The following is a 12,388-nucleotide window of genomic DNA, read 5'->3' on the forward strand; positions in this document are numbered from 1 at the left end:
TGGAAATACTTCACAGTAGTACAGTGTGCTTAAGCACCTGGAGCTGAAAAAAAATTGCAGACACTTGGTGTCACTGTCCATGGTTGACATGTATTGGAAGTTTTCAAATAACTTGTTTTTGTTAGTTTTTCTTAAATGTGGTGCTCGGGTGTGTGGCACTGCCAGACCCAGGGTGCCAGACAAGTATATTCCTGCCCGGACTTTTGGCCTTCCCACCATTACTCCGGGAAATGGAGAGTCCAGTCCAACACTTTGTAATGGATTCTTTCAACTCATTTACATTTTAACATAATGAAAATGAAAAAAACAAAAAACAATAAAACTCAATAACCTCCCAAGAGAGTGTTTTTTTATATTCCAGGTTTTTTTTCTGCAAAGACAGATATAGATAGATATATTGATAACTGAATGTATTTATTAGAGATATGACAGACTAGGAAAAGATAGATATATTGATAACTGAATGTATTTATTAGAGATATGACAGACTGGCAGACAGATATATTGATAACTGAATGTATTTATTGGAGATATGACAGACTGGCAGACAGATATATTGATAACTGAATGTATTTATTAGAGATATGACAGACTGGCAGACAGATATATTGATAACTGAATGGATTTAGAGTTATGACAGACAGATCTATTGATAACTGAATGTATTTAAAGATATGACAGACAGATATATTGATAACTGAATGTATTTAAAGATATGACAGACAGATATATTGATAACTGAATGTATTTAGAGATATGACAGACAGACATATTGATAACTGAATGTATTTAGAGATATGACAGACAGACATATTGATAACTGAATGTATTTAAAGATATGACAGACAGATATATTGATAACTGAATGTATTTAAAGATATGACAGACAGATATATTGATAACTGAATGTATTTAAAGATATGACAGACAGATATATTGATAACTGAATGTATTTAGAGATATGACAGACAGATATATTGATAACTGAATGTATTTAGAGATATGACAGACTGTCAAAGGCTTACACAGATAGAGTCACACATGTAAAGGCCAAGCCACTCACTTCTATGAGGGGGTCTGCATGACAGCAAGGGACTGGGCAGGCAAGACATGGGACTGGTCTTTGCTGCTGTGGTCAGAGGGGCTGGGTGGTGCCCACCTGTTGGGCACAAAACACAGTTACTGGCACCATGCTTCCATTATCTTTAATCTAACATAACACTCTCTCTTCTACTGTTGTTGGTGTCATATCTCCATCATATCATATTTGCCACTCTTGTTTTGTAGTGCTGGGGACAGAATGACATGCAAATATAGGTACATGAGCAAGGCCAAAGGCATGGGAACAGATCCTTGGAGACAAAAATAACATCTCATGATCTAGGGAAAGGGAAAGATCACCCATTGAAACATGCATACTCATTCTTCATTCAAGTCTGAGAATTTACAAGCTTTCCCTCAATTGAAAACTTATATCAGAGTATTTGCGTTACATTTGATACAACATTTACCGTTAAATTACACTGTCCTTCAATCTTTTCTCCATTAAAAACTAAAGTATCGACTATCTTGCTAACAATCATCTCCAGTGACTTGATTATGCACCTTGAATTTCATGACAATCAAATTAATCACAATGTTTACACCACAAAGTCACCAGTGAAGGATCAACCCTCATGGAACTCAGTCACCTGAGACAAGACTTGAAGCAGCTTCTCAAGTTCCTGATTTATGGAGTATGAGACACAAGCAAACAAGGGACAAGCCTCATTCTTCAGTGCAATGTCACTGAGCTGAGCAAGACTTGCCTTACATCCAAGGACTAACTAAAACATTAGACTAATAATGGGTTTAAAGTATGATATTAACAAGTCATGTGTGAAGACAGGGCAAAGGTGTGAGTTCACCACAGGAGGTACATGGAATGTCTCAAGCTAAGTGTATGCTTGCATGCATGTGTGTGTGTGTGTGTGTGTGTGTGTGTGTGTGTGTGTGTGTGTGTGTGTGTGTGTGCTTCAGATACTGCCTCACCTTCTCACAGGTAATCACCAGGTCCACCGTCAGCTGCCCGGCACTCACTGATGGCTGCAAAATGCAAGAAGAGGAGCAAGTTCAGTGAATTCAATGAAGAACACAACAAATGATTGGTAAATTGGTTGCTTCAAGTTGATGGATAAAAAACTTGATCGTTGCTAATTTACTGAAAGATCACCTACGTTAGCATTCAACAGACGAAAGTCACTACCATTCCATTTATGGAGAACGTACTGAACATTATATGAGATGGAATATTAAAAACACCCACGAAGAACAACTTAAAGGTAACAACACTGGGGAGGAAAGTGTTTGTGGATACAATGCACTAATCTAATGTTATTCTGGATGAGGAAGGAGCACTGGCTTAGCTGGACTTTGATAGTACTAGCTTATTTCACTACTACAGGAACTGATATCAAGGGTACAAAAATGAGGCTACCAATTTGATAAATTATATCATTCTAAACCAAGAACAATATAGATTCCTTGGCATCAAATTGTATTCTTAACCCGGTGGTGGTGGTAGCAGCGGGGATCATGTTTCTTATTGGTCCCTCAGAGCGAGAAAAATGAGAAAAAACCATCACTCACACAAAGCACTTCATAATATATATCAAAGCATTTGTGATCAGATTATGCATCATCAATTTTGGGGGGTTTATATCATGGCACAAATTTGGCCCGTCGCTGCCACACGGTAAAGCCACAAATTTGGTCCGTCGCTGCTACATGGTAAAGCCACAAATTTAGCCCGTCGCTGCTACACGGTAAAGCCACAAATTTGCCCGGTCACTGCTACACGGTAAAGCTACAAATTTGCCCGGTCACTGCTACACGGTAAAGCCACAAATTTGGTCCGTCGCTGCTACACGGTAAAGCCACAAATTTAGCCTGTCACTGCTACATGGTAAAGCCACAAATTTGGCCGGTCACTGCTACATGGTAAAGCCACAAATTTAGCCCGTCGCTGCTACACGGTAAAGCCACAAATTTGGCCCGTCACTGCTACACGGTAAAGCCACAAATTTGGCCCGTCACTGCTACACGGTAAAGACACAAATTTGGCCCGTCACTGCTACACGGTAAAGACACAAATTTGGCCCGTCACTGCTACACGGTAAAGACACAAATTTGGCCCGTCACTGCTACACGGTAAAGACACAAATTTGGCCCGTCACTGCTACACGGTAAAGACACAAATTTGGCCCGTCACTGCTACACGGTAAAGACACAAATTTGGCCCATCACTGCTACTGCGTTAATGCATGTAGGCTTAAAGACAAAAACTGAGACCCACTTTATTGACCACATAGGAATTACTATACTGTATATGGTAAAGTTTTGTAGACACAGGAGGAAATTTAAAATGGCATACTAATGAGAACACATATAACACTGGGTCAAGGCACTGACTCGCCAAGATCAAGCTGTACTTGGTAAAAACACTCTACTAAGGACACTGAGTGAAATTGCCCGTTTCTGTACGTGGCAAAAAATCCCTCGAATATATTTAAATTATTCCAACCTAACTTTACATAACCTTATAATGGGGGGATTCACCCCTCTCGACCCCCCCCCCCCCCACTCTTCTATGGACACTGAGTGAAATTGCGTGGTTTTTGTACGTGGCAAAAAATCCCTCAAATATATTCAAACTACTCCAACCTAACTTTACATAACCTTTTAATTGGGGGCTTCACCCCTCTCGACCACCCTTTGCTAGAAAGACTGAGTGAAATTCTGCAGTTTCCGTTTGATACGTAAGTAGATTAAGAATAGAGTAAGAAGTATTTATAAGTTATACATTACTGTTAAGTTTTCTTTGTAGGCACCCCAAAAAGTAACTCTATAATAACAGGGAATCCAAATCCCTTATAGGAGATTTAATACCATTATAGTTTTGTATGTTTCTGCAATAGGATTGTATTGTAAGTTTGAGCAATATGTATGTAGCTTGGAGAGGATTTCTCTCAGACGAGGGAGCTGAGACTCAAGGAGCAATGTAGAGTTGTCAATAAATATTAAGTGCCTCCACACGTATCCTCCAGACTGACACCACGGACACGTCCACGAGGATGGGATATAACCAGTTACTACAAGCTACACCTATTACAGGTGTGCACTGGTGCTGTGACCAGTAACCAAATGCTGCTAGGCCACAAACACAACACCGTACGTGGCAAAAAATCCCTTGAATATATTTAACCCGGTAGCAGCGGGGATCATGTTTCTTAATGGTCCCTCCTAGCGAGAAAAAATCACCCCTCATACAAATCATTTCATAATACGTATATATCAAAGCATTTGTGATCAGTTTATGTATCATCTATTTTGGGGGTTTATATCATGGCACAAATTTGGCCCGTCGCTGCTACACGGTAAAGCCACAAATTTGGCCCGTCGCTGCTACCAGGTTATACTACCCAACCTAACCTTACATAACCTTCTAACGGGGGCTTCACCCCTCTCGACCCCCCCTCTTCTTTGGACAATGAGTGAAATTGTGAGGTTTCTGTATGTAGCAGAAAATCCCTCAAATATATTTAAACTCCTCAAACCTAACCTTACATAACCTTCCAACGAGGGGCTTCACCCCTCTCGACCCCCCCTCTGCTATAAACACTGAGTGAAGTAACAAGGTTTTTGAACGTGGCAAAAAATCCCTCTAATATATTCAAACGGTAAATCTTGGGAGTAGCGGCTCCAAGTGGGTGCGCGTTTAGGGCACGGTGTGGTGGTAATTACAACATTTCCAGCACGTACAACGGGTTTTGACAAGTGGACAGGCGTGTTTATGTCACAAGGGTGTATTTTTCCGCGCGGGCTCTTCCCTTTCTTCACCCTGGAGCTTGCAGTCTCATCGCCCATCGACTTGGAAGAAATTGTGAGGCCAGCGTGGAAATATACACCCTTGTGACATAAACACGCCTGTCCGCTTGTCAAAACCCCGTCGTACCTGCTGGAAATGTTGCAATTACCACCACACCGTGCCCTAAACGCTCACCACCCGCTAGGAGCCGCTATTCCCAAGCTTTACCATTCAAACTACTCCAACCTAACTTTACATGACCTTCTAACTGGGGGGCTTCACCTCTCTCGGCCCCCTCTCTGCAATAAAGACTGAGTGAAAGTGCGAGGTTTCCATACGTGGCAAAAAATTCCTCAGATATCTCTAAACTACTCCACCCTAACTTTACCTAATCTTATAATGGGGGGGCTTCACCCCTCTTGACCCCCCCTTTTCTATGGACACTGAGTGAAATTGCGATGTGTCCATATGTGGCAAAGAATCCCTCAAATATATTTAAACTACTCAAACCTAACTTTATGTAACCTTGTAATGGGGCCCGCAGGGGTCTGGGGTTTTCCCCAAAGTGGGGTAATTTGGTCTTTTTTGTGGGGTAATCAGCAGACAAAGGTGGCCCAAAAAAAATTTTCTAAGTATAATTCTAGCCATTGCATTAGGCTTTAGACGAGGGCCGCTGAATCCATCCTTTTAGTCAACAGTTCCCTGCATAATATACCACATACATATATAATAACACATTTTTTAAGTATGGGCTACAAAGCACCTGTGTAAGCCTAAGCAAAATGGGGTAAAGGAGGTGTGGAGAGCATGCAGGGTAATGAGACAACAATGGTTGGGGGCTTCACCTCCCCCCCTCCCTCTTCTATGGAGACTGAGTGATATTGCGTGGTTTCCATACGTGGCAAACAATGGCTGAATGTATGGAATTTCCCTACATCAAGATAAATGTAAAGAATGTCCCTACATCTAGGGTATTTTTCAACCCACATAACTGAAAAACATTTCCTGTTTGCCGTGAGAGAATGGAAGGAGAGAGAGAGAGAGAGAGAGAGAGAGAGAGAGAGAGAGAGAGAGAGAGAGAGAGAGAGAGAGAGAGAGAGAGAGAGAGAGAGAGAGAGAGAGAGAGAGAGAGAGAGAGAGAGAGGAAAGAGAGAGAGAGAGAGAGAGAGACCGAGAGAGAGAGAGAGAGAGAGAGAGAGAGAGAGAGAGAGAGAGAGAGAGAGAGAGAGAGAGAGGAATGTAAGGTAAGTAAGTGAAGAGAAAGAGAGAGGGGGCCCACCCTGCCACACACCCATGGTTGGAATTCACACCCCATGCCCACCCTGTCACACACCCATGGTTGGAATTCACACCCCATGCCCACCCTGTCACACACCCATGGTTGGAATTCACCCCCCATGCCCACCCTGCCACACACCCATGGTTGGAATTCACACCCCATGCCCACCCTGTCACACACCCATGGTTGGAATTCACCCCCCATGCCCACCCTGCCACACTCATGGTTGGAATTCACACCCCATGCCCACCCTGCCACACACCCATGGTTGGAATTCACATCCCATGCCCACCCTGCCACACACCCATGGTTGGAAATCACCCCTCATGCCCACCCTGCCACACACCCATGGTTGGAATTCACACCCCATGCCCACCCAGCCACACGCCCATGGTTGGAATTCACCCCCCACGCCCCACCGGCCACACACCCATGGTTGGAATTCACCCCATGCCCACCTTGCCACATACCCATGGTTGGAATTCACCCCCCATGCCCACCCCGCCACACGCCCATGGTTGGAATTCACTCCCCATGCCCACCCTGCCACACACCCAAGGGTGGAAATCACTACCCATGCCCACCCTGCCACACACCCATGGTTGGAATTCACCCCTCATGCCCACCCTGCCACACACCCATGGTTGGAATTCACCCCCCATGCCCACCCCGCCACACGCCCATGGTTGGAATTCACCCCCCATGCCCACCCTGCCACACGCCCATGGTTGGAATTCACCCCCCATGCCCACCCTGCCACACGCCCATGGTTGGAATTCACCCCCCATGCCCACCCTGCCACACACCCATGGTTGGAATTCACCCCCCATGCCCACCCTGCCACACACCCATGGTTGAAATTCACCCCATGCCCACCTCACACACACCCATGGTTGGAATTCACCCCCATGCTCACCCTGCCACACACTCATGGTTGGAATTCACCCCCCCTGCCCACCCCACACACACCCATGGTTGGAATTCACCCCCATGCCCACCCGCCACACGCCCATGGTTGGAATTCACCCCATGCCCACCCACCACACACCCATGGTTGGAATTCACCCCCCATGCCCACCCTGCCACATGCCCATGGTTGGAATTCACCCCCATGCCCACCCACACACACCCATGGTTGGAATTCACCCCCCATGCCCACCCCGCCACACGCCCATGGTTGGAATTCACCCCCCATGCCCACCCCGCCACACACCCATGGTTGAAATTCACCCCCCATGCCCACCCCCACACGCCCATGGTTGGAATTCACCCCATGCCCACCCTGCCACACACCCATGGTTGGAATTCACCCCATGCTTGCCCGCCACACACCCATGGTTGGAATTCACCCCATGCCCACCCCTGCCCAATCTGCCAGACGCCCATGGTTGGAATTCACCTCCCAATCCCACCCCGCCCACCCTGCCACACGCCCATGGTTGGAGTTCACCCCCCACGCCCACAGCCTTCCCCCCACAAATAAAACATCCGTAACAGACAAAAAAAACGCCTTAAAACACGGCCGCCAGGATTAGAAGGGGGATGTCAGTCACACAGGCCTATAAAACAGCCTATATCTCCGCCCAGGCTTACCCCCGTGGCACTTCAGGCAGAAAGCAGAACGGTGAAGAGTGCCAAGTGCCAGGCAGACAGTAACAGCCTCCTTCACCGTGAATAAACTGAGGAAATCACTTTATAAATCTCCGCTTCGTTTTGTTCCGGGTGCCAGTCCGCCATCTTGAAGGACTACTTGTTTTAATGGTACTGATAACAGATTATTGGTACTTGTTTTGGTATCGGACCTGCTGGTGTTTTGATACCGGTATTGAATTGTTGGTTCTAGTTTGGGAACCGTTAATAGAAAGCAGTATTGGTGTATTGGTTCTGGTTTGGGTACCGGTACGCTATTATCGGTACCATGTATAGGATATAGCAGGCCCACTCAGAATAGGTACCAGTTCCGTAGTCATTGGTGCCGATAATATTGGTACCTACCACTACTACCACTATTACTACTACTGCTACAAGTATAAGTATATGATGAAAATAGCAACATTAATAATAATAGTAATAATAATAATAATAATAATATAGGCCTAATATATTAGTGAAGTTTATATATACTCTGTGTGTGTGTGTGTGTGTGTGTGTGTGTGTGTGTGTGTGTGTGTGTCAGAGATTTACATAGATTTACATTGAAAATCAGACCACACAGACCCCATGGTCCAGACTAGGTGGTCTGTCCTTAAACCTAAGTGAATTTACACTAATCAGATGGGTCCAAAACGTTGCTTTTCTACTCTAGTTAATATTAAGTTGAAGGAAGTGACGGTCGAGCTTGTTTTTAAAGGAGTCAGTCGTGTTACACTGGACCACTGATGGTGGGAGCTTATTCCATTCTCGCACTACAACATTGGTGAAGAAAAATTTGGTGCAGTCTGAATTTACTTGTCTACATTTGAGTTTTATGCCATTGTTCCTCGTTCGCAAAGTGTCATCGATCATAAACAATTTTGTTTTGTCTACATTCGTGAAACCATTAAGTATTTTAAAACATTCGATCAATTTTCCTCGGAGGCGACGTTTCTCAAGGGAGAACATGTTAAGGGTGGAAAGCCTTTCTTCGTAGGATTTGTAGCGCAAGGAAGGGATCATTTTTGTTGCTCGACGCTGAACACCTTCAAGTTTAGCAATGTCCTTTGCATGGTGGGGAGACCAAAACTGTACCGCATATTCCAAGTGGGGTCTGACTAAACTATTTCAGAGCGGAAGTATTACATCTTTATTCTTGAATAGAAAGTTTCTTATAATGAAGCCCAACATTCTGTTCGCTTTATTTGCTGCATCGATGCATTGATGTGAGAATTTGAGGTTTGACGCGATTTTAATCCCCAGGTCCTTAACGCATTGAACACTTGTGAGTTTAGCGCAGCGTATTTCGTAATCGAACTTCTTATTTTTTGTTCCAACTTGAAGGACCTGGCACTTGTGTACGTTAAAGGGCATCTCCCATTTATCCGACCAAGCTGAAATTTTGTGCAAATCCTCTTGGAGGCTTTGCCTGTCTTCGTCAGTGAGAACCGAGTTACCAGTCTTTGTGTCGTCTGCAAATTTACTAATGCGGTTATTGAGTCCAACATCCACGTCGTTGATGTAAATAATGAAGAGCATTGGGCCAAAAACCGAGCCCTGAGGGACGCCACTAGTGACCGGCGCCCACTCTGAGTTAAATCCGTCAATCACTACTCGTTGTTTTCTGTTGCTCAACCAATTCGCGATCCATTGGTTTACTTGACCGTAAATGCCTATTTGCTTTAATTTATAAAGTAATTTATGATGTGGGACTTTATCAAACGCTTTCTGGAAATCAAGATAGACTACGTTCAATGATTTGGTTACATCATAAATTGAGAAGAGGTCGTTATAAAAGGTCAGTAGGTTTGACAGGCAGGATCTTTTGTTACGGAAGCCATGTTGTGAATCCCCAATTAATGAGTGGCTTTCGAGGTAACTCACAATTTTGTCTCTAATTATGCTCTCAAGTAGCTTACCTACAATTGAAGTTAGACTAATGGGTCAGTTACCTGGTATTTTTTTGTCCCCTTTCTTAAAAATCGGTGTCACGTTAGCCTTTTTAGAGAGAGAGAGAGAGAGAGAGAGAGAGAGAGAGAGAGAGAGAGAGAGAGAGAGAGAGAGAGAGAGAGAGAGAGAGAGAGAGAGAGAGAGAGAGAGAGAGAGAGAGATGGGTACTCCTCTCTCTCACAAGAACAGGAAATCATTGATTGGTGCACTGAGAGAGAGAGAGAGAGAGAGAGAGAGAGAGAGAGAGAGAGAGAGAGAGAGAGAGAGAGAGAGAGAGAGAGAGAGAGAGAGAGAGAGAGAGAGAGAGAGAGATAGAAAATCAGACCACACAGACCCCATGGTCCAGACTTGGTGGTCTGTCCTTAAACCTAAGTGATTTTACATTAATCAGAAGACTCCAAAACGTGAGAGAGAGAGAGAGAGAGAGAGAGAGAGAGAGAGAGAGAGAGAGAGAGAGAGAGAGAGAGAGAGAGAGAGAGAGAGAGAGAGAGAGAGAGAGAGAGAGAGAGAGAGAGAATTAGTTCTTGTCAATAACATACATACACACACAGCCTAAAAAAAATGTACATGAACCCATTGAAACCACACACACACACACACACACACACACACACACACACACACACACACACACACACACACAAACACACACACACACACACACTTGATTAATGTCTCACTAGCACAAGGGAAGGCACCAAGAGACTGGAAGAGGGCTAACATCGTCCCAATACATAAAGGAGGAGGTAACGAAGACCCATTGAACTATAGGCCAGTGTTATTAACAAGTGTAGTAGCAAAGATGTGTGAGAAAATTATAAAAAAAAAACAGATGGGTTGAGCATTTAGAAGAAAACAGTATATTAACAAATAGCCAATTCTGATTCAGAGGAGGATGGTCTTGTGTAACTAATCTGATCAGCTTCTATTTAAGAGTAATTGATATAGTACAGGAAAGAGACGGTTGGGCAGATTGTGTGTACCTGGACTTAAAGAAGGCGTTTGATAGAGTACCACACCAGCAATTTATATGGAAACTTAATCATGTTGAAGGTCTGGGTGGTTCAATATTGGATTGGATTATGGACTTTTTGACGAAGAGAGAAATGAAAACCGTAATCAGGAACAATAAATCAAGCTGGATGGTAGTGACGAGTGGTGTCCCTCAAGGATCGGTGCTGGCTCCGATTATGTTTGTAACTTATATTAATGACATGACAGAAGGGGTGACAAGCTATATGAATATGTTTGCTGATGATGCTAAAATAATGAGGAGGGTGGCTAATGAAGCCAAGATTTCGATAGAATGGTCACGCAAATGGGAAATAACATTCAATAGAGAAGTGTACCGTGATGGAGTTTGGTAGGAGCAGTAGACGAATATCAGGGAACTACTCTCTGAGTAATGAAAGAATCATGAAAAAAACTGAAGAAAAAGATCTGGGAGTGACCCTAACAGACAAGTTATCCTTTGGAAAACACACAGACCGGATAACTGGGGAAACATACAATCTTCTTCGAAACATTAAAGTAGCATTTACATATTTAGACGAAGAAATGGTGAAGAAACTGATAACATGGATGATACGTCCAAGACTGGAATATGCAGCATTAGTGTGGTCACTTATTTTGAAGAAAGAAATTAGAAAGTTGGGAAAAATACAAAGAGCAGCTACTAAATTACCAGAAACTGAGAGAACATACTTAAGAAGAAAGACTGGAGAAATTAGGACTAACAGCACTGGAGAGCAGAAGAGAGAGAGGGGACCTAATAGCATTGTACAGAATACAAGAGGGATTGGAGAAATTGGACAGGGAAGACCTAGTGGTACGTGACAGAAGTGTGACAAGAGGCAATGGTAAGAAATTGAAGAAGAGCGACTGTAGGAGAAACATCAAGAAATACAGTTTTCCATACAGAAGCATAACAACATGGAACGGACTTGATGAGGAGACTGTGTATGCAAAAACAATTCATGAATTTAAAGCCAAACTGGATAATAAGCGTTATGGAGACAGGACAGCACGAGCCTAGTACGGTTCTTTTCCTGTATTTCACAACTAGGTAAATACACACACACACACACACACACACACACACACACACACACACACACACAAGGCTCTTTGTGTCGTCAACTCCCTCCCTCCTGCTACTGACAGTCTCCTGCCTCTGGGCATGGAATAAAAAAAGGATACAAACATTTATAACCTGGTCTTTGGTATGCATTATTTCTCAGTGAATTTCAGGTATTTTTAACAGTTATAATATGGGTGTTTAAAAAGCCTCTCCTAGAACTTGCCGGGACTGTTTTGTGATGGTGGTGATGGTTTTACTCCATCATTCCTCGGTGCCAAGAAATGGAGAGTCACACATGAAAATCTGGATAATCTATTCTGTGGCCTTGAAAATAGTTATATAAGAGCTAGAGACGCTTATAAATATGGACCATGAACTGTCTTGTGATGGTGGTGATAGTTTTACATGACCTCGGTGCCAAGAAATGGAAAACCACCCATCAAAACTCGGTTCATCTTCTCTGTGGCATTGGGAAACGGTCATATGGCCTCGGAGGTGTAGTAAACGCAAACGATACTATCAAATTTACATTTAAATGCTTATAAATTGTGTTTTTAACTTGAAATTTAACTTTGAGAGTAAGAGAAGCCAACTCCTTCAT

At 43.6% G+C, this 12,388-nt stretch overlaps 1 protein-coding gene across 45 annotated transcripts in view; it reads right to left on the reverse strand.

The window, feature by feature from the left end:
- Positions 1 to 469: 469 nt before the first annotated feature.
- LOC126989489 (uncharacterized) overlaps positions 470 to 12,388 on the reverse strand; it is a 58,750-nt gene continuing 46,831 nt past the window's right edge. For 6 of the 45 annotated variants that reach the window (XR_007743355.1, XR_007743356.1, XR_007743353.1 and 3 more), the window contains 2 exons: positions 2,032 to 2,085; positions 481 to 1,159 (listed from right to left, as the gene is read on the reverse strand). The gene's annotated coding sequence lies outside the window, so the exon portion shown is untranslated. Of the gene's footprint in view, positions 1,160 to 2,031; positions 2,086 to 12,388 lie in introns of all 45 variants that reach the window. The other 39 variants (XR_007743348.1, XR_007743345.1, XR_007743338.1 and 36 more) reach the window with 17 other exon arrangements.

This window comes from Eriocheir sinensis, unplaced genomic scaffold (assembly GCF_024679095.1).
Source record: "Eriocheir sinensis breed Jianghai 21 unplaced genomic scaffold, ASM2467909v1 Scaffold1193, whole genome shotgun sequence".
Lineage (NCBI taxonomy): Eukaryota > Metazoa > Arthropoda > Malacostraca > Decapoda > Varunidae > Eriocheir > Eriocheir sinensis.